The sequence below is a fragment of the Gopherus evgoodei genome, chromosome 5 (assembly GCF_007399415.2).
Source record: "Gopherus evgoodei ecotype Sinaloan lineage chromosome 5, rGopEvg1_v1.p, whole genome shotgun sequence".
Taxonomy (NCBI): Eukaryota; Metazoa; Chordata; order Testudines; family Testudinidae; genus Gopherus; species Gopherus evgoodei.
The window spans coordinates 91475041-91498776 of NC_044326.1; the positions used below are offsets into that span (position 1 = coordinate 91475041).

The 23736-nt window shown below is 43.9% G+C and overlaps 1 protein-coding gene across 2 annotated transcripts in view; it reads left to right on the plus strand.

The window, feature by feature from the left end:
• The window catches only part of MAML3 (mastermind like transcriptional coactivator 3), a 367191-nt gene that overhangs the window by 53706 nt on the left and 289749 nt on the right, over positions 1-23736 (plus strand). The window lies entirely within an intron of this gene.

A 23736-nucleotide genomic window follows, 5' to 3' on the forward strand; every position in this document is an offset into this window, starting at 1 on the left:
CTGCAACTTAGGAGGTGTACACATCTGCAGGGCACCACCAGCGCTGCAACTCCCTGTTTGCAGCGCTGGCCGTACTCCCGTTTTGTCTCTGGTGTAGAGGATCCAGCGCTGGTGATCCAGCGCTGGTAATCAAGTATAGACACTTACCAGCGCTTTTCTTGACCTCCGTGGAATAAGCAGGTATCGCAGCATACCTGAGGAAGCCTCTGGTAATCAAGCTGGTCTCCTTCCCTGGCTTGCTCTCGCGTTCCCCGAACCCCGAGCAAGCAGGTCTCCTTCCCTGAGGTTTGCTGGGTGGTTCCGGGAACGCGAGAGCAAACCGCGGCGAAGCTGGTCTCCTTTCCCGGTTTGCTCTCTCGTTCCCCGAACAAGCAGGTCTCCTTCCCTGCGGTTTGCAGGGTGGTTCGGGGAACGCGAGAGCAAACCGCGGCGAAGCTGGTCTCCTTTCCCGGTTTGCTCTCTCGTTCCCTGAACCCCCGAGCAAGCAGGTCTCCTTCCCTGCGGTTTGCAGGGTGGTTCGGGGAACGCGAGAGCAAACCGCGGCGAAGCTGGTCTCCTTTCCCGGTTTGCTCTCTCGTTCCCCGAACAAGCAGGTCTCCTTCCCTGCGGTTTGCAGGGTGGTTCGGGGAACGCGAGAGCAAACCGCGGCGAAGCTGGTCTCCTTTCCCGGTTTGCTCTCTCGTTCCCCGAACCCCCGAGCAAGCAGGTCTCCTTCCCTGCGGTTTGCAGGGTGGTTCGGGGAACGCGAGAGCAAACCGCGGCGAAGCTGGTCTCCTTTCCCGGTTTGCTCTCTCGTTCCCCGAACAAGCAGGTCTCCTTCCCTGCGGTTTGCAGGGTGGTTCGGGGAACGCGAGAGCAAACCGCGGCGAAGCTGGTCTCCTTTCCCGGTTTGCTCTCGCGTTCCCCGAACCCCCCTTGAAGCCGCCCAACAGCGCTGCAGTGTGGCCACATCTAACACCACTTGCAGCGCTGGTTGCTGTAAGTGTGGCCACTCTGCAGCGCTGGCCCTATACAGCTGTACTAATACAGCTGTAACAACCAGCGCTGCAAAATTTTAGATGTAGACATGGCCTTAGTCATGTTCCATCCACTGCCAGGTCTGCTCCCCCTTTTAGAAGCAGGTTGAACAGTCTGGCTGCAAGTGCCTGGCAAACAGAGTCCAAGTGCTCTGAATTGTCACACTACCCCCTTCCCATAGGGGTAGGAAACCATTCCAAAATCTAGAGGGTTGGGAAGCATAGCGTAGTGAATTAATGCTTTAAACTTTCAGTTCTGGTAAACTGATTTCAGATTTTGATTATTGCAAGTGAAATGCATTTGGTTTCAGCTGATCATGTTGTGCACTTCCCAAGACCACAAAGCTACTTGCTCTCTGCTCTGGATAAGAATGACAGGGTATTAGAGGTCTGGATTGAGGTGTATAGGCAGAGCTGTGTGTTCAGATCATTCTTAAGCTTACTAGCACAGTTCTTGGCTACAGTCCACGTTCTATTCACTTTGTCACTTTCATAAGCACTGGACGTCAGCAAATTCACCACAGATGATTCCAATGGACTTTTTTTTGTCCAGGCCATCATTCAACCTGCCTTTCCTTTTGCAGAACTTCTACTGCACACAGTTGACTTGATTTCTGTCTATACTACTCCTGGGGGCATTCTTCACCAAAAAATGAAAAATTCTGCACACAATATTTTAAAATTCTACAAGTTTTATTTGTCAATAAATAAATATGGAGACTTCAGCATGGCAGTGGGGAGTACATGCCACTGGCTACACAGAGGTGGAAGATCACCCTGCCTGCTCCCCACCTCACCCTACCCCAGGACATGAACTCGGCATTGAAGCTGCACCCAACCTTGACACAGCGTAAGGGCTATGCCTGCCCCAGAAACACCCTGGGGCCCTGCCCCTCCACTCCAGGCCTGCCAGGTGTGGGGCAGGCTGGCTCAACCAGGCAGGATCTAAGTGTGGAGGGGTTCAGTGTGGGGGGGATCTAGGTGTGCGGGTGAGAAGGTTCTGTGTGGGAGGCTCAGTGTGGGGGTCCAGGTGTGGGGGGATCTGGATCCACAGAGGCTCATTTTTTGGAGGGAGTTGCTGGTACAGAGGCAATGGGACTGTGCAGGGGATTCCTTGTGAAGGAGGTTGGGGCTCAGCAAGGGGGGTATGGGTGTGGGGGGACTCAGCAAGGGGGGTCTGGGTGCACAGAAAGTGGAGCTTGGTGGGGTGGGTGTTCGGGTTCAGTGGGGTGGAAGTCTGGGTGTGGGGGACTTGTTAGTGGTCCAGGTGCAGGGGGGTGGGGCTTAATGGGGTGAGGGGTTGAGTGCAGGGGGCTCAGTGGGGAGTGGCCTGGGTGCAGGAGTGGGGGTCCAGAGGCAGGGAGTCTGGGTTCATGGGGGCTCCAGATTCAGGGGTTGAGGTTCAGTGGTTTGGATATGGAGGGCTGGGGGTGTGTGCCTGAGTGTACGGGGTGAGGTATGTGGACCCCCCTGAGTACGGGGGGTCCAAATGCATGGGGGTTGGGCGGATGGAGGATCAGCTTTCTGTACAGTGACCCCTCCTCCTGTGGCAGAGGAGCAATGGGGGCAGGAAGCAGAGGAGGATGCTGAGCTGCTTGCAGATGGGGGAGGTTTCTGGGGGGTTGGTCTGAGTCAACCCCATCTACTCCTTGCAGGGTAGAAGAGGAAGTCACATCCTCCTCTACCTTCAGCTCAGCCACGACTCACAGCTGATCCCGGCACAGGGTAGGAGCCACCAGCCCTGTGGTGATTTATCTCTCCTCTGGGTGCCCGAAACGATGTGCTTGCCCTGCTAGAGAGGAGTGCGTGACCGCTCTTGGAGCTTCCCTTTGCTTTGCTGTCAGAAAGTCTTTTCCTGCAGGGAAGCAAAGAAATCTGGGCGGCGGGACATGAATTCTGCACACACGCAGTGGCACAGAATTCCCCCAGGAGTACTATATGCAAGTTTGGCAGATGTGGATTGGTAAATCAAGAAACAAAAGACTTTGTTCCATTTTGTAGCATAGTGAACTATAATATATAATTGTGAATGCATATGAACCCGATGAAACTCAACACTAGCAGGTATACAGAAGGGTAGCAGTACCTTGCACAGTGGTGGTGTTTAGGGTATAAAGGCTGTAGTCAGTCGCTATATAGACTGTGGTGAAGGGAGTTTCTTGTTTCAGAGACCCTGCTTCAAATCCTGCCTTGTTGTTTGGCTTTGCATTTTTTTGTTTCTAGTGATACATGGCAGGATTCCAAATCACCATTGTGTTGTGATTCACTGTAGGGGGAGGGAGAGATTTCATTCTGCATAAAGTTTCCTTTGGCTTGGAGACAAAAGAAAAAGAGCAGTTTGTTGGCTCAGTTTAGCAAACAGGGAGCCAGTAACTGATCAGCTTATTAATATTGAGAGTTTCAAGTAATTTGGTCAGCCAAAAAAAGCATTTAAAAACACTTAAAAAGAGACAAAGGGAAGGGTAAGTTACTTTTGTGTTGGCCTTTAATTAACCGAGGTTTGCACTCTGGCTACTTGCTTTTTAAGAGCTGCATTGGATCATTTATTTAAGTACTGTCTTTGTGAGAGGTGGATTATGAAGCCTTTTTGAAAGTGTGTGTGTATGTATGTGAGAGAGAGAGAGAAAGTGTAAGGTTTTCTTAATGTGAGCAGTAGGCTAGGTGCCATGGTGAATTTAAGTTACCCATCATTTTTCTGACTACTAGTTAAAAAGAAGCCTCAATGAATTTGTTTTGTTTCTGAGTTTTGTAGGTAAACGTTGAACAGAATCCTTTTCAAATATTATGTGGGGAGTTTATAGCCTGAAGATTGCAGTTAGCTAGTGACAAACCAGCTTTCCTTAACATAGTCCCAAGTAGAAGGATAAAATTTGTTTTGCACTTCACCAACTATTTGTATCCTGCTCTGTGTGCACAGTGGGTGGATAGTATGAGTTGCCCACTGAATGTTCTTCTCTCACTCATGGAAAAACCCATGGAAATGTATCTTGTCAACAAATAAAATTGATTGTACTGTACATCTTCTGGTTCTTGTTGGCTGAAGAAGTCAGAAATCTTATTTCAGTTTCCAAGACCACATTGAATTAGATCCAGCTACAACAGGTCTTCCTATCCCCTTGGGTGGCTGCTATGCAACCTGTGGTGATGGACTGTTATAGGGAGCATGCTGATAAGCTGAGCATTACTTGTCAGCTAGGACTAAGAATCTGATCCCTGAACACCAAATATTGTGAAGAACCTAAGCTGTTTAAAATGTGGCTGAACCTTGGTAGTAAACAGCTGTGATATTTTGTGAATACATAGATTTAAACCTACTGCAATACAAACCATTAACAATACAAGCCATTAACCATTTCTGCAATTAGCAAGTATTAATTTCACCAGAAATGTCTGACTATTAATGTAAAATAAAGTGGTTGCATTGTTTTTAGAGCAGAGGTGGGCAAACTACGGCCCGGGGGCCACATCCAGCCCTTCAGATGTTTTAATCCGGCCCTTGAGCTCTCACCAGGGAGTTGGGTCCGGGGCTTGCCCCACTTCCACATTCCAGCTGGGGAGCAGGGTCGGGGGCTTGCCATGTGCCCTGACTCTGCACGGCTCCTGGAAGCAGCAGCATGTCCCTCCTCTTCCTCCTATGCATAGGGGTAGCCAAGGGGCTCCACACATTCCCTCTGCCCCATCAGCTCCCGTGGCCAATGGGAGCTGCAGGGGCAGTGCCTTTAGATGGGGCAGGGCACAGAGCCTCCTGGCCGCACCTCTGCGTAGAAGCTGAAGTGGGGACATGCCACTCCTTCTGGGAGCTGCTGGAGGTAAGCGCCGTTTGGAGCCTGCAATCTGACCCTCTTCCATATCCCAACCCCCTGCCTCAGCCCCAATTCCCGTCTCATCCTCTGAATCCCTCAATTCCAGCCTGGAGCACCCTCTTGCACCCCCAAACCTTCATTCACAGCCCCACCCCAGAGCCTGTACCCCCAACTGGAGCTCTCACCCCCTTCCACACCCCAGCCCCCAATTTTGTGAGCATTCATGGCCTGCCATACAATTTCCCTCCCCAGATGTGACCCTCGGGCTAAAAAGTTTGCCCTCCCCTGTTCTAGAGTGAAGACAACAGAGAAGTGACAAATGTACCGTGAAAACAGAGTTGCGAGCTGTACACATTTTCTACATGTGTTGTAGAGCTGAAGTGACTGAGAAAAGTGAACTTGGAGTACAAAATTCCAGAAGAATATCGTAGTGGGACTCCTGTATTCATGTAATATGTATTTCCTTAGCTGTAAAGTCAGCTGACAAGACAGGGCAGAGGAGTCTTTGAGGAAATCAGTCTAAACTCACTTTCCATTGGTTTTATTTCCTGTTTCTGAATCTTCTTCAGCATTACTCCATCTGGTCTTTGAATTTGCCTTAAAGAAAAATATATGCCCAACATCATGAGGCCACATACAGAGAGCAGTCCTGCCCCCAAATTATAAAATATTGTCTGAGGGCTTGTCTACATCACAAAGTTGCAGCGCTGGTGAGGGGGTTACAGCGCTGCAACTTAGGAGGTGTACACATCTGCAGGGCATCACCAGCGCTGCAACTCCCTGTTTGCAGCGCTGGCCGTACTCCCGTTTTGTCTCGGGTGTAGAGGATCCAGCGCTGGTGATCCAGCGCTGGTAATCAAGTGTAGACACTTACCAGCGCTTTTCTTGACCTCCGTGGAATAAGCAGGTATCCCAGCATACCTGAGGAAGCCTCTGGTAATCAAGCTGGTCTCCTTCCCCGGTTTGCTCTCGCGTTCCCCGAACCCCGAGCAAGCAGGTCTCCTTCCCTGCGGTTTGCAGGGTGGTTCGGGGAACGCGAGAGCAAACCGCGGCGAAGCTGGTCTCCTTCCCCGGTTTGCTCTCGCGTTCCCCGAACAAGCAGGTCTCCTTCCCTGCGGTTTGCAGGGTGGTTCGGGGAACGCGAGAGCAAACTGCGGCAAAGCTGGTCTCCTTCCCCGGTTTGCTCTCGCATTCCCCGAACCTCCGTGCAAGCAGGTCTCCTTCCCTGCGGTTTGCAGGGGGGTTCGGGGAACGCGAGAGCAAACCGCGGCAAAGCTGGTCTCCTTCCAGGGTTTGCTCTCGCGTTCCCCGAACCTCCATGCAAGCAGGTCTCCTTCCCTGCGGTTTGTAGGGGGGTTCGGGGAACGCGAGAGCAAACCGCGGAGAAGCTGGTCTCCTTCCCCGGTTTGCTCTCGCGTTCCCCGAACCCCCCTTGAAGCCGCCCAACAGCGCTGCAGTATGGCCACATCTAACACCACTTGCAGCGCTGGTTGCTGTAAGTGTGGCCACTCTGCAGCGCTGGCCCTATACAGCTGTACTAATACAGCTGTAACAACCAGCGCTGCAAAATTTTAGATGTAGACATACCCTAAGCCAACCTCAGGTAACCAAGTTACTCCGCTTCTATTTCCTGTTCCGCTGTTGACTCTGCTCTGGCTCCTGAGGGCACACATTGAAATGCAAATGACAGCAGTAATTGGCTGAGAGATAAACCACAATGAGTGAGTGAGCCATGCAGCAGGGAGTTAAGTGGCTAAGTGACAATTATTGCTCTGCATCCTCCAGTATCATGAGCAGCCGTGCCGTTTGTTCTCTGTTTTAAAGGAGCTGTAACACATTAATTGGAGTGCTTCTCTGTTAACATGTCTCACTTAGTTTCTATTCTGATTCTGCTTTGGTGCAGGGGGTGGGGGAGGGCCTTTCGTTCTTCAGTTTTTTATTCTTAAATCTTATTGAAATGTTTGTTGTTCACCACATCCTTGATCCTTCCCAAAGACTGACATTTTGTTTAACTTAAATGCTGTTTAAAAATAATTCTCAGTGTGTGGATATTGTGTTAGCTGCAAGTTGCTGAGTAGGTTTCAGCAGGTCTCTTAAACAGTAGGGCTTAATTCTCTCAAAGATAACAAATGAACATGTCAGGCTAGTCCATTTTGGGATCCCATATTTCTGTCTCATCTGAAGAGATACGCTGGCAGCAGCAGATTAAACGGGTGGAAGATGTAAAGGTATACTTTACCACATCAGGCTTTTTCCACCCCCCTCAATAAATATAATATGTCTTTTAATTTGGAAATTGGAGATAGCACTAGTCATAATGCTAAAGGCACTGGATTAGTTTCCTTAATGACTTTGCCAAAGCACCATCTTAACTTTTGGTTTTAATAAATAAAAATGGTCTACCATGTTTAGATGGACAGTGAAATATCCCAGCTTCACAAATTGAAAAGCTTAGACATGGAAGAGTAGATGTACTGGAACCAGATGTCCCGACTGTATAGCGACAGTCCCTATATTGTGGGCTTTCTCTTTTATAGGTACCTGTTTCCCCCCCATCCTGTCCATATTTTTCACATATACTATCTGGTCACTCTACCTGGCATTGTTAGCCAGTGTAGACTGAATTGGCCTTTCTGAAACATAGAGAGATGAGTGATCAATATTGTTATCTCTTGATATAATCAACTTTATAGGAAACACTGGATGGTTTGTAGTAGAGAAGTAATGCTGTGCTTAAGGGATTCCATAGACCAGGAGTAGGCAACCTATGGCATGCATGCCAAAGGCAGCACGCAAGCTGATTTTCAGTGGCACTCACACTGCCCAGGTCCTGGCCACTGGTCTGAGGGGCTCTGCATTTTAGATTAAGTTTAAATGAAGCTTCTTAAATATTTTAAAAACCTTATTTACTTTACATACAACAATAATTTAGTTATATTTTATAGATGTATAGAAAGAAACCTAAAAAGGTTAAAATGTGTTACTGGCACGCGAAACCTTAAATTAGAGTGAATAAATGAAGACTCGGCACACCACTTCCGAAAGGTTGCCGACCCCTGCCAGACACCCTCTTCAAAGAGTATCTCTGTGTGAAGGATGATAAAGTAGAATCTGGCTGGATTAAAAAGGCTATGCCGTAGGAATAAAACTACAGCAGTAAGAGAGATGCTGTCAGTTTTTAGATTAGAGCAGTGATAGCAAATACAGAGGTTAGGGAGTGATCAGAATCTGGTGGAACTTTAATAATAGGTAGTTCCAGCTATTCAAATATAAATAGAAAATTGTATTGGGACATAGTTTGCAGGATAAAATGTCAATATCATAAATAATTACTTCTTGGAACAGTTTATTCTGGGAGCATTCATGAGAAGAGTCTACTTTTGATTTGGTCCTGAGTAAAACACAAGATTTTGAAATTAAGGGTGAGGCAGGTCAGTATTTGAACGGGAGATTTCCAAGACGTCAGGGTGCTGCAGCAAGTAGTGCTGGTGGTTGAGTTGGTGACACTGAATCCTCTTGATAAGTATTGCACTTAGATACTAGGCTGTTGTGCAGATGCTAAGATAGATTGATACCTAAGTGTAGGGGTGCAAATTGTGCTGGTAAAGATGCTGGGGGAGATTCTGTGCTGTGCCTCTGCCAGGGGGTTCTCAGAGGTCAGCCATACAGCTGTCTTCTTCACAGGGGGGATCCTCAGCCAACGACAGCCATGGATTTTAGAGCCCCCTGTTTATGCCAATCCAACCCTTTTACACAAGGTTGGCACGGGGTGTGGATGTGGCATTTTGAGTGAGATGTATACTCAAGATTTTGACCAGTGTTATTTATGGTAACTATCCTGTCACTATTTTCATGAGAACAGGCATTTACCATGTGATGTCTGTCCCAGTTTCAGAGAGGATCAATATATTTTGCCTGCCTAAAATATCCCTTCAGTTTCAGTTGGAGAAGGTATTCTTTTTCACTTCCTCTCCTAAATTAGTGTGCAGCATTTTTGTTTGCTAGTAAACAGCTACTGTAGCTCCTCCTCCTCCTCATGGGTGATTCACATCAAAGAAAGCTCTTTGAGATGCTTCTAGATTAAAGGTACTATGTACACGTACGCTATTAATGTTACTTTGATGCCCACAGTCAAGAAGGGGGATTTTAGGTAACAGGAATGAAAGAACATACTAGAATAGAGCAGCGAGGAAGCTAATTGGAAAGAGCCTGAAACAAAAAGTTAGGAAATAATATAAAATATTGAATCTTCATAGAAAGAACTACTCCTCAGCTGGGGGAAAGTGGCATTGTTCCATTGGCTGCGGTGGAGCAACACTGTTTTTACACTGTGTGAGGCTCTGGCCCAGAAATTTAAAAAATAATCATTGGAACTCAGAGCTGCATGATATTAGTCAACCAAACAGCTTAGTAAAATTGAATAAGGATTAGATATTTTTGTGAATATATATAACCTCTTGTACAAAATTATAAGGCTTGTCTGTATACCCAAGAGGGGAGAAGGAAGAAAAAGTAGAGAAAAATGAAACACTAGTTAAATGAAAAGGTGCAAATGATTATTCCAGCCAAAGTAGCTGCTTTTATAAAAGGAAATTCAGCCCAAGCAGTGATAGTATAATGGACCATAAACTTTGGTAGGAAAGATGGAGTCTTAGAGGGATGGGAGGAAATGAAAAGGACAAACAGACGAAAACACAGTGATTTCTTCTACAGAAGTATGTGAAAAGTAGGAAATATATTAAAGATCTAATAAGCCTACTAGACCACAAAGATACTCAGGAGGCAATCAAAGAAGATGAGAAAATTGCAGACACTAACTAATTTCTTTGCATAGGTCTCTCCTACAGTGAGTGCCTACCTCCTGAGTTTAATGTTAACTCCAGTAAAGGTGAGGTATTGGCAGGGTAGAGGCATCAAAAAGAGTTAATAAGGATGGAACAAATCAAACTAAGTGGTAAGATGCCATTTAGACTGTATGGTATTCATCCTTGAGTTTGGAAGAAATTAAAGACAGAGCTATGAACAAAAAAGGGAATGATTTACCATTACAGCAACTGTAACAAAATACTGGAGAGTAGTCCAGTGTTCTTACTTTTTTAAAAGGTGCTAAGGATGATCCCAGGAATTATAAACTTATGACCCTTATTTAAATAACTAGAAAAATGGTTGAGAAAATCATTAAAGATGTCATTATAAAGCACCTGAGTGTGTTATGATAGACACAAATCACATAGCTTCTGTAAGTGTAAATTGTCTCTAATATATTAGAATTCTTTGAAAAGTTAATGGAGAATTGGTGGAGATACTATAATTTATTTAGATTCTTAAAGGGCTTTTATTAAAGTCCCTCACAAGAAGCTACTAAGAAAACCTGGTAATCGTGGGGTGAGATTATTCCTGGCAGAATTCTATGCCACTGCACAATGCAGAACTTTTCAGAAATAAATGTTTTTGCGCAGAATTCCCCCTCCACCCCGCACATGGGTTGCAGTACTGCTGGCTGCCACTAAGGGATGCTGGACCCAGCAGAGCCCAGCTCTCAGATAGAAGACACTGCCAGGGGGAGGGGGAGGAGAGAGTAGAGAGTTCCCAGCATGCCCTGAGGGAAGGAGAGCACAGTGCACAGGAAACTCCACAAAAACCTGGGACCGAGCAGCTGGATCCCTGGGTTCTGCAGGGAGAGGGGGGTGGGTGTCTCAGCTGGGCGGGCCCTGTGGCTGGTCTTTGGGAGGGAGGGGTTGGGTATCTGGGCAAGGGGGAGTCCCATGCCTGGGCTCTAGGCGGGGAGGGAGTTTGGGTGTATTGGCTGCGGGGGAGGTGGCAGAGAAACAGGAACTGAGTTGTCATTGAAGTTTCTTTAACTGTCTGCTCCTAGGAGAATTTTTGTGTGTGTCTGTATTGTTGGAGACATACTTGCTGAAAGGTATTTTGAAATAAGTTGCCAAAATAATTGAAACTGTGTGTGAGTATGTACTGTTGTTTTGACCAATAAAATGTTCAGATTTTTGTAGAATTTTAAAATATTGTGTACAGTATTTTTTTTGGCGCAGAATTCCCCCAGGAGTAGGTGAGATGCAAAGTCCTATTGTGACATTGCAGTTTATATGATTTTATAAAAATATGCTAATAAGTGAATATAATGTAACTGGAATATGCTTCATGCAAAAGGTCTCTTGTAAGGTATCATTACAAAGCTTATAATCTACTGAGTGTGAAAATCCTATTTGTATAAATGTACCACTCTTGTATCTGAAACTAGAAATATGAAATATAACCCTGTGGGCCTATTGTAATTATGCAAAGTGTGGGCCATTAATGTGGTCTGGAATCTTGATGACTCCCCTTAACCAGGACAATTGACTGCAGATGGGTCTGTTTTACCTGTAAGTCTTCCTGTATACATGGGTGCTGGCAGTGCATAATGAAGTCTTGCAGTGACATGTGATCATGTCACCTGAACTGGAATCCATCTTTAACCTGGTGTCTTTCCATTGAGAAGAAGGGTGTGGGAACCCAGAGAAGGACAAAGGATTCCCACCTTATGCAAAAGATATATAAAGGGGTGGAAGAGAACAAAGGGAGGGAGGAGCCATCATGAGGAATCCCCTAGCTACCACCTGAGCTGGAACAAGAGTTGTACCAGGGGAAAGAATTGTGCCCAGGCCTGGAAGGTGTCCAGTCTGAGGAAAAAATTTACTGAAGCATCTCTAAGGGTGAGATTATCTGTATTCAGTTTGATTAGACATAGATATGCGTGTTTTATTTTATTTTGCTTGGTGACTTACTTTGTTCTGTCTGTTACTACTTGGAACCACTTAAATCCTACTTTCTGTATTTAATAAATCACTTTTTACTTATTAATTAACTCAGAGTATGTATTAATACCTGGGGGAGGCAAAAAGCTGTGCATCTCTCTCTGTCAGTGTTATAGAAGGCGAACAATGTATGAGTTTACCTTTGTATAAGCTTTATACAGGGTAAAACAGATTTATTTGGGTTTAGACCCCACTGGGAGCTGAGTATCTGAGTGTTAAAGAGGGGAACACTTCTGTAGGCCACTTTCAGTCAAGCCTGCAGCTTTGGGGCAAGTAATTCAGACCCTGGGTCTTCGTTGGAGCAGACGGACGTGTCTGGCTCAGCAAGACAGGGTGCTGGGGAAAGCAGGGGTAGAATTAGTCTGGGCACATCAGGTGGCAGCTCCAAGAGGGTTTCTGTGATCCAACTCGTCACATCTACTATGGATTAAAAACTATTTAAGGGTTGGAAAGCAAAGAGTGCAAATTCTCATCAGGGAAAGTTTTTCATCAGAGGAAAAAGTTAAAAGAGGAGCACTCTATAGGTTGTACTAGGTCTGTGTGTATAAATATCTCCTGTCTGTGTGTTCCATTCTATGCATCCGAAGAAGTGAGCTGTAGCTCACGAAAGCTTACACTGAAATAAATGTGTTAGTCTCTAAGATACCACAAGTACTCCTGTTCTTTTTGCAGATACAGACTAATATGGCTGCTACTCTGAAAATAGGTCTGTTATCATTCACTGTATTAATGACCTGGAAGAAGGACAGAGTAGTAAGATTACCAAAATTTGCTGGGAATGTGATGTCATTTTTTAGCTGGCTAGGACCATTTAAAAAAAAAAAATAAAAACTTCCAGAAGGAGCTAACCCTTTGTGCTAAACTCTGATTAAACTTTGAGTACTTGCATGATAAAACCTAAAGGCAACACAATGGCGAACAAAGTTTGCCATGCAGGAGTGCAAGCTATAATATACGTTGGAGGGAGCAATGTAAACTACTTTTACACAGTTTGCTTTCCATGTTGTATTGAATTTTGTTCACTTCGTCTTGCAAAAGACATACTGGAAATAAAAAAAAAATTAAATGAAATAAAAGTCTCAATCAGAGAAACAAAAATAATTGGAGGCATTAAGGTGGAATGTGGGAAGGTCGAGAGCTTCCATAACAAGAGAGATGAAAAAATGCCATACTTTTGGAAAGAAGAGTTAAGTATGTGAGTAGAGTCAGTAAAAATTACTACCCTGATGAAGGCCAGTTGGGTGCACCATATTAACCCTTTCTCTTAACGCAAGAGCAGGAAGGCACTCAGATTTAAAAGGTCGAAGATGTAAACAAACAAAAAGATCTATTATTTTTCAATGCATGATCAACTCATGGAACTCTCAACTGCAGGATATTTTGAAGCAAATGTCTTAGTAAGATTTAATAATAACTAGACCCGATGAAAAGTGTCCATAAAACCTACACACCATTTACCCCCTTAGCCCTTCTTTTGATGATTTAAGTTGTGCATAGGCTTTGTGCTGGCCCTTTGTAAGGGAGTGACTTTCACCTGATGTGAATAAGGGTAAGATGTTATGTGGGCTGTGTGTGTTTCAGGGCGTAAGCTTAATCGCCACCTAGAGGGGCACAATTAGGTCCACTATGGAGGTGGGGGTAGAAGTCTCACTCCTCTGCTCCTGTTGGTCATGAGACAACATCATTTATTCTTTTGGTCCATTCTGACAGTTCCTTTATTTCACTTCTGCTATTCCATTTTTGGGTCAGGGCCACAAGAAATCTGTAGGAAATCTTGTAAATTCTTTAAAATTTTACTCAGACTCTGCAGACATATTTTGAAACTGCTGCTGCCTGAAGTAAGTAGACTCCAGACACACATGAAAATACTAGAATAGTGGTTACCATTAAAAAGTAACCATCTGATGTCCGTTAGTATGCATTGGTATCTGAGATGCCGCAGTCCTTCCATATTTAGAAGAGGAAATAACCGTGGCGAGTCTGATAACAGGCATGTGGCAAATGTTGACTTTTTTGTTGACCACTGTGCGTTTTTGAGTACTTTAAAATAACGTTGTCTTTTTGATTTCACCCACTCTTGATTAAAAAAATAAAAAAGCTCCTGAGGCCTCTCTGGGATCTTTCTGCATGAAAATTCCAGGGGAAAAAGATCTCCCAGTCCTCTCAGAATCTCTCTTCTCATTGAGATGTTGTTGCTTCCCTTCTTTCCCTGAGTCATATGTTGAAGCCTTCCGCATCTTATTTATTCGCAGGCAAAAAACTAACTAAGGTTCAGCATGACAGTGTGTTCAGTAGAGTCCAGCTAATACCCCAAAACACACATGAGATGTGTGTATAATATATATATACCTTTATGGTGCAACCTGATGTGCTGAGATACCACTGAGCCTGCCTTTTCTGCCAGCCTGGGCCCCCTTAACCCTGTCTTGCTGAGCCAGGCTCTTAAGCCTCCTCTAGCGCACACACAGGCCAGGCTACACCCCGCTGCAAAAAGACACAGGCACTGAGATCAGCTCTGGAAAGGCTCAGTTTAAGGGACTTGCCCCAGCACTCAGGTGCCCACTTCCCTTGGAGTGCAGACCCAAAGGTATATTGTGAAATCTGCCCCATCCCTCAATGTGGAGGAAGGTATGCACAGCCTCTTCTCTCCCCCCTCCCATTATGAAATGCACAAACTGGGTTTCAGAATAAACAAAAAAATAAGTTTATTAACTAGAAAGAGTAGATTTTAAGTGACTATAAACAGAACAAAGCAGATTACTAAGCAAATAAAGCAAAATATGCAAACTAAGCTTGATTCACTAAAGAAACAGATTACAAAATGTAATTTCTCACCCTAAATGTTCAATTAGGCAGGATGTAGAGTTTCTGTAGCTCAGAGTTCCAGTTATTTCTTCTTACAGACTGGACCCCTGTCTCAGTCTGGACTGTCCCCTGCCTTTCCCTTCCGGTTAGTTCCATTGTCTCTTCAGGTTCTTTCAGCAGTCCTCTCCATTGCCTACCCAAGGAAGAGTCCCGTTTGCCTTCCTCCTCTCCATTAAATAAGATTTACATAAGGCAGGAATCTTTTCTTTCCTAAACTTGCCCTCCTCCCCCCTTTAAGTGGAAAGTTACAAGAAGTCCAAGTTAATGTTTAGTATCAGGTGACGAGACCACCTGACCCAGTAGTGTCACCGTTCCCTCTCATGAAGGGGAGAGATTAGTATCCTCACAGACTAGTTATTTCTTTCTAATAGCCCATCAAATCTGATGGCCTGTTGTCTGGTGGGTATCTTCCAAATACACACCCAGTTGTAACTGTTACATAGTCCATATTCCTAATTTTAGATGCAGAAATGATACATGCATACAGATTGGATAATCACATTCAGTTAATCATAACCTTTTCAATATTTCACATGACCCATCTTGCATAAAATATATCTTAGTTTTGTCAAATCTATAGCATAAGTATATTTCCATAAAGAATATGAAGTTTAACGTCACAATATATTTGATAGGTATTCATTAATTTGCCTCTTAAAAACTTGTCGCCAACTTGTGTGGAATGCTGTTTCATAAAAATTCAACGGCACTGGAACAAAAGCATATTGTTTGCTAAGAAGCAAAATTATTACAGTCGACATTTAAGCCCTGTTCACACTTGAAAAAATAGCAAGTTCTGAAACCATTTTTATGTTTTGAACACCGTTTTGACTAACACTGTTTTACTGGCCTTTTTGGATGGAGCATAAGGCCATGGCTACACTAGAGAGTTGCAGCGCTGGTGAGGGGGTTACAGCGCTGCAACTTAGGATGTGGCCACACTTGCAAAGCACGGCCAGCGCTGCAGCTCCCTGGTTGCAGCGCTGGCTGTACACCCGGTCGAGCCTCGGGTGTAGGGATTCCAGCGCTGGTGATCCAGCGCTGGTCAGCAAGTGTGGACGCCCACCAGCGCTTTTATTGACCTCCGGGGTATAAGGAGGTATCCCAGAATTCCTGTCCACAACAAACCGGAAGAAAGGGAGAGCTCGGAGTTCAGCCAAACTGCTTATTTAAAAAACAAACACAGCTCCTGTTTGCTGAGCGAGCGGAGGCAGGCAGGGGAATTACTTTGGAATGTTCACAGCTGTTTGCTTGAAGAGAGAAACAGCACGCTCACATGGCAGGGGGGGAGGGGGAGGTCCGTGTTGAGCTGTTGCTGATCTGGTCTGACGGGTATTTAGCAGTACATAATTTGCATTTGGTGAATGAGAGAGGAGTGGGGGAAGGGAGTTAGAACTTTTAAAATGATTGAAGGTAGGCACAGTCCTTAGAACTTGCAAGGCAGGGAGCTGAGAACAGTGTCAACTCCAAAAATCCATTCTGTCTGTCTCCTCCACGCTCCCTGTCAAATTCCACCCCACCCCCCTCTTTTGAAAAGCACGTTGCAGCCACTTGAATGCTGGGATAGCTGCCCACAATGCACCACTCCCAACAGCGCTGCAAGTGCTGCAAATGTGGCCACACTGCAGCGCTGGTAGCTGTCAGTGTGGCCACACTGCAGCGCTGGCCCTACACAGCTGTACGAACACAGCTGTAACTACCAGCGCTGCAAAACTGTAAGTGTAGCCATGGCCTAAGTTTCTAAAAGCAATGTTTGAAAACTATTCTTGCCCTCTGATATGTGTTATCTGGAAAAAGTTTGAAGATATTGGCAGAAAAAGTGTCCTTTTTCTAAGCGAGGACCAGACATTTGATTGCTGTTGTTAGCTTTGGGATTTAATGCTCAGCTGGGATGATTGGCGGGCATCACCATACTTTTTCTTAGCTGTTGTGTAGGACTATCTTTCTGTACCACTCAGACAGCACCACACTATGTCAAATTTAGAGGATTATCTTGAAAACTAGGACTAAGGGTATGGCTACATTTGGAATTTCAAAGCGCTGCCCTGGCAGCGCTGCGGGAGCGCTGCCGCGGCAGCGCTTTGAAGTGTGAGTGTAGTCAGAGCGGCAGCGATGGGAGAGAGTTCTCCCAGCGCTGCATGTAAACCACATCCCTTACAGGTGTAGCGTGCAGCACTGGGAGCCGCGCTCCCAGCGCTGCTGCCCTGATTACACTGGCGCTTTACAGCGCTGTATCTTGCAGCGCTCAGGGGGGTGTTTTTTCACACCCCAGTTGCAGCGCTGTAAAGTGTGAGTGTAGCCAAGGCCAGAGATTTTTCTTCAGAAAACATAGGAAAATGACAAAAATCTATAGATCTATCCCATATCCATGCCATCTGTGTTGAATGCGTTCTCCCTGGCCTTTGTTATGGGCTTCTCCTGGGTACCAACTTATCCATATGTGTGTGCTTTGTCCACTGGGGATGAAATGGAGACTTATGACCTAACACAAGTTTGAATCCAGGTTTCAAGACGTGAAAAGCTAGTGTATTCAAAACCTGTTTACTGAACATTCCTGGACATAAAGGAGACACGTTGGGAAAGCACAGCAGGGATTCTTTATATTCCCCCACTTCCCAGTTTGTTCCTTGCATTCATTTAGGAAACCTTATTGGGCAGCTACTTTGAGCCCTTTTTTTTAATGGGAGCTGATCAAGAGCTTTAGTTTAACCCATTTTGTTGCCATGGATTCTGCTTTAACTTTACTGCCCCTTTAGATTCCTTAAAGTGGGTCTTCAAAGCCAAAGGTCCCATTTTGTAGAAGGGCTGTTGGCAATAAAGCTGGCTCTGTTTAGTGTGGGAAATGTAAATCTGATAGAAGGAGCAATAGTTTAAACAACTTCAACCCCATTCCAGAAAAGCCTTTGAGGAAGATATGCCCTGTTTATTGAGGTGCGGAAGGGCACATATTACTCCTGTCTCTGGTACCTTGGAATTCATAGGTTGGTTCCTTAGTCTTCTGACTAGATGAAACAGCATGTGTTTTTGTTGTTTACTGAAACCATAATGAAATCAGACCAGCTAGAGTTTGGTGTTTACTTCTACAGTTTCTCAAACAGAATAATTATTGACTTAATCCCTCTCCTCTTGCTCTCTCTCCTCCCACTGCTTTCTGATCCTACAGAATGTTCATTTAAATATAGCTGGTTCCTTACCATTGTGTCTGCCGGTTGAGGAATAGCACGAAAGCTTACTTACATTGTAGATCTAGCCACTTAAATCCTCCAAAGGACCAAATGCTGACCTCCAAATGAGAGCTGCCTGTTCGAATTACATCAGAGGGCAATATCTAGCCCTATGTGTTTATTTATTTTATTATATGATATGTTAACTGTTTTCACCCTGTAATCTCTGGGTCTTCACCTTGGTTATAACTAAGCTCATTCTTTTCAAAAGCTGGGGTGTATATGCATGCTTAGTGGAAGGAAAAGGTACACTGAATGGTACTTAAATGTTTTAGAAAAGTCAATAAATGCTTTGCTTTTAGTATACCAACTTTAAGCAAAGAAATAGATATTTTAAAGTGTTTTAACTATTTACAACCATCAGGCCTGTCAAAGATCAGCTAGAATTAAACACAGGGAACTTTCAATTGTCAATTGATATTTTGGCATCCTGGAGGTTTAATACTTTTTTTTTTAAAGCTTCCATGCATGAAAGTTTTCTTACTGAACACTTTTTAAAAAATACAGGTTATGTAGGATCTGTTCATACAGGTGGAGAAAAAACTCTTACAATTCTAATGCTGACTGTCTTCTATGTGGTTCTTACAATAGAATCCCCTAGCTACTGCTAGGTAAGTGGCCTTTCCAGAGAGCATGCAGGCAGGAGCATCTGGAATAGGTAAACAAAAGGGGGGAAAAACAAACTACCAAGTAATCAGCTGAATACTGAAATCCTTAAAGGGACACTGTCAACTTGAAATCTTGTAACTAAAAAGAAAGTTACAAGTAGTTTCAGATACTGCACCTGCCCAAGCCCCCCTGCCAATTTGTGGCTTTGCAACCACATTTTCCTATGTCTAAAAATGTTTTCTCTGTCTGTTGCTTTATGAAAGACCTTCAGTAACAACAGAGGAAATTGACTGCAGTGCAACAGTGAAACTGACTGTACACACATTGCTGTCAAGTGGGCAAACTGAAAAACTAAAGAGAAATATTTTTATCTCTAATCTCTTTCCATTATAGTGATCTTGGGTGTTAATTATAAGAATTGAAAGTTTAAAAAAATCAGAAAACAAAAACTCATAAGCAGAATTGTGATTATATTTTAAACTGTGCCTCTTTAATTAGGCACATCTCCCATTTGCCTAATTAAGAACTGAAGGATTTGACCCATTGTTTTCAGAACTCTTAGCTATTCTATACTTATTCTCCAGTTTCTTCACTCATAGTCAGATTTACCAATGAAGTAAATGAAGGATGAATTTAACCTGCTAGGAGGTATAATCTTTTTGGCTCCAGTCGAATTACATCCTGGATTAATTTGGCCCAGGGTTTCTAAACTCATGTCATAGAGAAAGAGAGGTGCGGTAGTAGAAGAAGGGAGAGGGAGCAAGGTGGAATCTTTTTGTTGTCTGTAATAGCACACCCGTGTTAACAGCCTTTCCAATGTGCTCTCATTGTCTTCCTTTCCCATCCTTTATGCTGATTACATTTGTGCTAATTACACGGGTTCACTTATTCTTCCCTGTGTATTAACCATTGCTTGAGAAATGTGCACACAAATGTATTTGTAAAATAAAAACTTGGATTATTTTCTCCTTTAATGGAATGCTGAGAATTGATACTGTAATAAATACCTACAGAATTTAAAGATTTGCTTAATTTGTAAATTGAATTTGGATTATAGGATTTATTTTTCAGGTCAGCAAGGATAAAAAATTAGGAATAATTGAGTGGATTGATTAAACATTTTCTGCGTGGAATACATGTAAACAGGAAAGAGACTGCTCTACCTAGATTGTAACCTCTTTGTAGGCGGTCAGTTTGTTCTGTGTCTATACAGTACTTAGCACAATAGGAGCCCTTGTTTTGGATTAGGACCCCAGGTGCTATTATAATACAAAGAAATAATAGAGCCAGTAGCATAGGTCTCAGGTGCTAACTTCTGTTGTCTAGAGTTTGAGACTGAAAGTCATGATTCCTGGGTCTCTATCTACTTTACCACTGAGTTACTGTGTAGCCTTGGGTACATAATTTAAATTCTGTGCCTCCACTTTCTGGTTTGGAACATGAGGATAAGCTTACCTATCTTAAATAGGTATTAAGCATCTGGACAAAGTTTTATATCATTTTACACCAGTGTAAACGCAGCCTAACTCCAGTGACTTTGATGAAGTTACACTAGTGTGATTAAAAGTAGGATCTAGTGCATTCGGTTTAATCGTGGAGCTGCAGCATGATTCTCTCACTTATACCAGTGTAAATCTAGAGTAAATCCATACATCGTTGTAAAAGTGGTGTTGGAGGAGTATTAGGTCATAAAATATTGCTCATTGGCAATGTGTGTATATATAGGAGTCACAGGGCATGCTTTCCAGGTATCCAAGCTCAGCTTTGGGTGGAGGGAAAGGGAATAGTGATGTCAACTGATGTACAACTAGCCAAGAAAGCAAGATAATAATTAAGAAAGTTTTTAAAATTCCAGGTCAAATTCTGCTCTGTTATGCTGGTGTAAATCTGGAGTAACTCCAGTGACTTCAGTAAAGTTGCATTGGATTTGCATTAAGGTAGTGGAGACCAGAATGTAACCCATTGTCTTTAAGAAACTTGCTCCATTTAGTTAATTAACTTCTGGGCCAACTTTTCTTGTGGAGACTTTTTCCTCTGAGTCAGAAAAGCAAATCCTAGTCATTTATTCTGAATCTTCTATTCGTTAATCTCCTTGAGGTGCTAAACTACCACAGTGATGGGGCAATATTATAACTTAGTTAAATAAGTTATACGTACATAGCCACTCCCCTGCAAAAATGTTTAGTGTATTTAAATCAACAGAGAGGTTTTTCACCATAATATTAAAAAAATTAGCTAGGGAAGATATACAGTAGAACCCTCTGAAAGTGAAAATTATTTCCACAGTACAACTAGATGTGGGCCCATTGTTGGAATCAGCAAGTAGGAAAACTTCCTACTGTACTCAGTAGGGGCCTGGTGTACTGTTGGCCTGCTCCCTTACACCAGAGAAAGTGAGGTTAAAATGCTATCAAACCAGAATGTGGAGGGAAATGGGGAATTAGGCCCTAGGTTTTTGCTAGCATTAGGATTTCAGGATTGTTAGTAGGAGGCTCACTATCCTTGGAATTGCGGTTGATACTGTGGAGTTGTACTGAACAATTCGAGACTTTAATTCCTCTTTTTTACAAAAAGTTTCACTCTATAAAAAGTCAGTGTAGGCAGATTCCACAGTATTTCACAACCGAGGACAGGATTCACAGTAAGGTTGTGTGTGTGTGTGTATTTGCACTGATTGGGCCAAAGTGTGTCCTTGTTTAAATGGCTGTCACTTCTGTTTGAGTCAGTGGAATCTGAAATCTTTTCTCTGAGAGAATTTGAATAAAGAAATTCACTTTTTTCTCTACTGCTGAAGAAATGAAAAACACCCATACTTCAATAACCGGGCCTAACTGAGGTTTCTGCTACCTTACACTGCAGCATACAAAAAAGCAGCTATTTGCTTTAAATGATTAAACTGACTTAATTCCAACAAAAGGTTAATGAACACACCCGCACACTGATCTTCTGGTTGCTCTACATTCATGAAACCATCGTTAGAAAGTGGAAATATGGCTGTCCCGTCACTAGTCCCCATTATTGTGACAGGCACAGCTTCGTATTTTAGTGTGATTCCAGCTCTACCCTAGCTTCTTTATGGCCACTGCCAAACTTTTAGCAACAAACACTGTTCCCTGGGAGAAGGAATGCAACACCTCTAGACACATCTGCTGAGGAAAGAAAACATTGTTTGTTATTCTACTATCCTTAGTCCCTGTCCCCCCCCCCATACCATTTCTTCTCTCATCCACTCCTCTAAAATTCACACTGTGACTTGTTTCTGTTCAGCGTAGAAGCAAGTGGTAGCCCTACAGCTGCTATTTGAATGTGTAGCTGGAGCTCTCCCTCCTTCTCCCCCTCCATGAATGGCGTCAGAGCATGCTGCAACACTGCCCTGAACTTGTTCTATCCAGTTTACTCAGCCAGCTTTTTCCTAGAGATACATTCCTGTGGCTGCCTGAAACTTTACAGGAGAGAAACCTTCTTGAGCTTTTTAATTTTACATCGATCAGTGAACAAAGGTCAGATCATCTTTCCTTATTCTGTATGTCCCTCCCTCACACACCGCCTCCCTTTGCACCCTCACTTCTCGAAAAAAGAATCTATTCTATGAAATGTGTCTCTGATTTTTACTTCAACACTCTACCTCCTCTACCTACCTCCTCCTCACCCCCACCCTCCATCCAACTTAAAAGCTTTTAGAAGCAAATGGCGGCGGGGGGGAAGCACAGAGGAGGTGGTATATTGTATCACTTGGTTCAAGAGTGCTACAATTCCAACACTAAAATGAACCAGATTATTCAGCAAAACAAAATAAATAGAACTTTGAGTCTTCATGCTTTGTGCAAGTTCATTCACTGAAGCTGGAGGAAGTTGCTGATGGGAGCTGTTGTGTATTTACAGTGTGGACAGGTGACTAGACCACTAGCTAAGCTGGATAGCTGACCTGGAACACCACTAGCCCACAGGACCTTCTTTCTCATCAGCCCCATGGCAGAGGGCTGGCGAAGACAAAAAGACTGACCAAATTAGTGGCTTTTTTCTGACCCAAGCTCCTCATTGTTTTTTGTTTTGGCATCAATATAAAGATGAGAAAGAAGTGGGGATGCTTTGTGGATATGGTTATACCTGCAGTATGTGCTTGGTCGCTTGTTCTGACCAAGTATCCGCTAGTGCCCTGTGAATTTTTGCATCTGTGGATAAATTAATGTAGTGACTCAGCAGGCCTTGCTCACTTCACTCTGTAATATAGATGAAAACTTCTTACACGTGTTGCTGTATTAGAAGACAGCTTGGTGTGAATAAGGCCCGAAGAGCATATCTGCATACATCCCAGAGTGAGGCTACTCTAAATCATCAAACTCAACCACAGAGAGGTAATAGGAAATGTTCATTCAGAGACTACTCTGAAATAAGGATTAATCAGAAGAATATGCAAGTGCTACTAGAGGTGAGGACAATCCTGTCGTCTTTAACCTATGAATTCCAGTCACCTAAAATTGTATGTATATAGTCAAACTGTTATGCTCTATGGTCTGTGACTCTCTAGGGCCTATTCTGCTCTTGATTTCAGTGCTGAGTTCTCCCTGATGGCAAATGGAAGTTTTCTGTAGGCAGTAAGTGTGGAGTGTGTAGTGGAGATCAGATATGACCTTACTTTAGTATGGCCCGCAAAGTGGGGTTGTGCCGATAACCTAGGAAGATGAATATAAATGCATATTTCCATACCAACATGTCCCTTTTACATTTTTTTAAAATAAACATTCCCATCCTCTTTATCTGTAAGAATTAGCCTAGTTTATAGTTTGTTTTTTAAAAATCAAAGCCTGCCCCCTTCTCCCAACCACAGACCCACCAGAATCAGCATGGTAAAGGGGGGAAATAGGATTTGGAGACACCTCTGCTCCTTGGTGTCTTCTCTGTGCTTCAGTATGCAGAGAATGTTGGGGGCAGTGGATGTGAGATTATGTGGGTTACACCTGGACATTTATCTTCATAGATGGAGAGGAGTACAGGCTGCAGGGGGTTAATGCAGCCCTGAGAGAGCACTAGCAGCTGTGGTGTAGCTTCACTGCTGCTCATGGTCTGAGGGAGAAGACTCACCCCATCCTCACACTCCCTATGAAGACCCCTGCCAACTAAGACACATGGGGAACTTTAACTATCAGAAAGTAACAATTTGTCACAGGGGCCAGCCACTAGAGGGAGACATGATCACACACAGTAGGCCACTCAATATAGTAGATATACTCCCCCTCTTCTATAACCCCATTCCAGAGCATCTGAGAGCCACAGGAGTTCAGGTCCCAAATGAGCTACTGTTCTGTAATGAATTATATGGCTGCTTGCACACACAGACACCAAGTCAGCAGTAACTGTACCTGAGACCTTCAGCAAAAAACTCAGGCCATTAACACTTGAGCTA